The following is a 4470-nucleotide window of genomic DNA, read 5'->3' as shown; positions in this document are numbered from 1 at the left end:
CTCATCATATAAACAAACTGCATTTTTCTTTAGTGCAAGTAAAAACATGACAACAATACCTTCAGTAAGTCCCAACCCAGACAAAACAGACCTCCTCACAATGGCTTTGGCTTATTAATGTTTTTGAAGAAGAGACACAATTCTTTATCTGTTCATTTATCAGTTTGAGCTGTCAGTGCACTTCAAACACACAAACGTTCAAACATTTAACGACATTTAACTTCATGGATGGATGGGAAAGATAAAGGGATGGATGAGTGACTTGTGGCTGGATAGATGGAAAGATAAAGCCAAGAACAACGGTAAAGAAAGATGGGAGGATCATTTCGCAATGTTTATGACAAAAACCAAATGGAAAGAAAAGACAAAGGAAAAGACGATATGAGGGAAAGAGCAAGATTGAGATTAGTATGTAGTGAGATACAAGAAAATGGGATGGGCGTTAAGAGAGCGATCAGACATGTTGTTACCACATGACAGGACTGTGCTGACAAGAGAAAAATATCAGACTTTCTTTTAAAGGAAAAGGAAAATATAGAAGGCCAATATTTCCCTGACTGTATTTGGAGCAACCTCAAACATTGTGTTTATAGGTAGGCTATGTGTATTTACTGTAAATATTCATGTTGGCGTGCTTGTAGTCTATATCCACAACGTTCCACTTCCGTGATTGCTCTGGTGCCGCCAGAAATTCTGCCAGATGTCACTCTTTTTGGCCAGGATGTCAGTCACATTCCTCTTTCTTTGTGTTGGAATTTTAAACTCCGGTGGATTTCTGAGGACTATGGTTAACTGCTCCTCAGATCTCTGCAGGGTAAATCCAAACAGCTAGCTAGACTATCTGTCCAATCTGAGTTTCCTGTTGCACGACTAAATAAACTTTTGAAAGTACACGTTCCACCAAAACAAGTTCCTTCCCGAGGCTATTTTGCCGCAGCACCGTGGCTCCGCTCAGCACTTAGCACAGCAAAAGACGATTGTGATTGGTTTAAAGAAATGCCAATAAACCAGAGCACGTTTTTCTCCCATCCCGGAATGCTGTGTGGAAAAGTCAGGCTCTCCTCTGCAGCGCTGTGGAGGAAGGTCTGGCAATGCGAGACTAACGTGCATGTTGATTATCTTTCCTCTAAATAAACCCTTTAAGAACCCATTTAATTAGCGCAAAAATGATTGTCACAAAAATGAAAACAAGGCGTTGGGGCCTTTCTTAAATGAAAAGTTGACAATGGCTTTGAAAATCTGAACAGGAACTTCAACATCAGGGCGTCAGCCTGTTGCACCGTCTGTGCTTCACATCTGTCCAATACACCACTCAGCAGAGGAAACACCTAACATTTCCCTTACGTACCAAAGTCAATACACCAGTGTTTCCACCAAACAGAGCACCACAGCTCAGACCTTTTTCTAACACTCACAAGTACTTGAAAATAAGTTTCATCAAGAAACAAACACACAAACAGAAGAGGATTAGTGCCACATGTTTTTTGAAGTCAGGATTTCTACTTTTTTGATTTCTGAGTTTAAACAAAAACAAATGTTTCACATGTGGCCCAAATCCTTTTCTGTACAAACATGACCAATGTTTAGAATGACAGCCGACTGTTTTTTAACCACTTTTTACTCCTGCAAATGGCACTTGAACCGTAATCTTAGCTTGGACACCAGTGATTGTGGGACTGAAACCTAATTGGAGAAACAGATACCACAATGAGCATGCTCATTACTTCATTATCTACCCGAAGCTCCCACAGTTTGACAGGCCTGGGACCAGTCAGTAACTGGCCAAACATAAATCCTTCAACAACAGATCATTGTATATTTACTTTTTGATCTGTTGCTTTACTGACTTTCCCTTTTTAATGCAGAATGTATATGTATATATACATATATATATATAAAAAGTTACATTTATATACAGCAAATATGTTTAGAACACTGTTTACACTTTTTATCATTATAATAAGGACAAGTTCTTAGTGAAAATATCTGCAACATTTACTGACAAACGTATTTGATTTGTTTTCCCTACACTATCCACTCCCAGCAACTAAACCATGAATATGTGTTATTATGGTTATGTTTGGACAAATAGAAACACTTAACTAATAAAAAGTCAACAGTGACACAAGACCGGACGTTTAGTTTTGCTTTGTACGCCTCCCTCGACCTGTGTGGTACAAGAACCTTTTAGTAGTGCTGTATATTAATGTCATTTTTAGGAAACAAAGTTAGAAATACTTTGGGTGCAGCTACAACCGATTTCAACATAGACAAGGTTGAAACTGCTATATTTATATAATATTGAAAGAAAAGTTTTGGAAGGAGTGCATCTAAATGAAATAAAGGTTTTTGGTTTCAGTGTTGGAAAAAGCAAAGACTCTCCTGGCCTTCTCATCTTATTTCTTGAATATGCTCTGTGCCATTACCACTGTTGCTCATTATAGTATTACCCACAGCTGAACAGAGTCCACCCCCACTCCCTGGGAGCTGTCAACATGTATTTCAGGAAATGTAATAACTAATCTTCCTCACTCATGGCGGTTTTGGCTGGATTTGGTCATATTAAATAGTAATAAAGAGCCTCAAAACTACAATCTGCACTCAGTATAGAAGTTCACTGACTGCAGGCAAGATCTGCAGGCAAGTTGAAAAAAAAAATAGGTCTGTAAAAACAGACTTATTCACAGAACTACTGGATTGCATTTAACATCACAGGTTGATATAAGAGCAGAGTATGTGAGATTTGGATGAGATTAAAAACAGTATCTTCATGAGGACAACAGTAGTTTCCTTTGTGCAGCGCGGATGAAACGTGCTTCACACACTGACAGTAGATAAATGTTATCCGTCACCATCGCCTACTGTGTTCTTTACTTCCATACAGAGATGTGTAAATACGTTGTAGCCTCGGGGCATCGCACTGGGTCAGGTTTCTTTCATTTCTGCTCTGGAATGAAACAAGTATGTTTTTCCCACATAGAGCGCAAAATGGAAAGACCACCAATGGTGTTTAACTTGGCTTCCTTTCAATATGTCAGAACATTTAACAAAATACAACATGCTCACCAACATGTTGGTGTTCGTTTCCCCCGCAAAAACCCTTTGGATTTTAGTATGGCTTTGTTTCACAAGCTGCAAAAGATTGTTTTAGGTGTGTGTGTGTGTGTGTGTGTGTGTGTGTGTGTGTGTGTTTGTGTGTGTGTGTGTGTGTGTGTGTGTGTTCGTTAATTGCTACAGGATACTGACAAGTAGTATACAGTGACAGGGAGACAATACATACAACAGCCAGGCATTCACATTTGCTGAAAAGATGTTTTCTCTGGTAAATCTGCCTTGGAAGGAGCGCTGTGGCTTTTTGGTGAAGAACAGATGGTTCTGAATAGTTTCACATTGTACCAGATTGTACAATTATGTGCATACAACCGCAAACGTAAAACTGCATAGAGTCAAAATATCATAAAGTCACATTACTGTAAATAACAGCAAGTCAAAGTTAGAAAAAATAAACTTCTTAAGTAAGTTTAACATTCAAAAATTCCGCTAACCTGCTTTATCAGGACTGTGTGGGTGACATTACCACTTTCCTAATGAGGCCCATCCACTTCAAACCACTTTGAAGAGCACAGACAAAACCAAATTACAGAAATCTTATTTATCAATCTAGGACCCCCGTTAACCTCAAAGTAAGAAGCTGATTGTGAAAACTGTTTATCAGAGCCTCTAAAAGCTTACATGTGCACATGCATGCATCTCTATAAACCAAGCTGATTAAACCTCACACAATACGTAATGGAGATATTTGGAGTTAATGGGGGAATGTGTGGCCCAACACTGAGCACATGCTATTTCTTTAACAAGAAGCAGAAATGTAAAATGCACAATGAATAATGTGCACCAAAACTGCAAAAGTTACAATGGGACTCTGAGGGGTAACTTGTTTTAGCTTCAATTCATGCCTTTTTCACATATTATTCTTTCCTCTGTATTTTTTGTCACCGTCTCCCCCTTTATCTCCTCTATCGTCTCATGCGGTCTATGTCAACAAACCTGGTATATTTTTCTGACTCAGCTCAGTCTCTGCTCACTTCAGTCAGACTCTGTGTAGTGAGGTTGTTGATGTTGACTGGTAATGGCTTCTCCAGACTTAGCATTATTCTCAATGTGCTGTAAAACCACTAGCCAACGACAACAATGGGCCCCACAAGCTCCCCAAATAATAACTTTGATGATTGCGAGGGCTAGTCTTAATGGCTACTAAACACATGTAGTGTGGAAACCATTATGCATCAGGCCGACAGTTTGAACCTTCCAGGAGCGTAGGACCCGACTCTTTTGGCTCAAGAAGCAATTGCGGTGTTGTAACACTTTTTGGCCTTACAATTTCCCGGAACAGTTTTTGCTCAGTGTGCATACTTGTTGTAGCATCATACTACTTCAGACAGTTTGATGAATTCACACTCAGAAGCTGCC

This window comes from Perca flavescens, chromosome 2 (genome assembly GCF_004354835.1).
Source record: "Perca flavescens isolate YP-PL-M2 chromosome 2, PFLA_1.0, whole genome shotgun sequence".
NCBI lineage: Eukaryota > Metazoa > Chordata > Actinopteri > Perciformes > Percidae > Perca > Perca flavescens.
The sequence above is the reverse complement of the archived record's forward strand: the minus strand, read 5'-3'. Positions refer to the sequence as shown.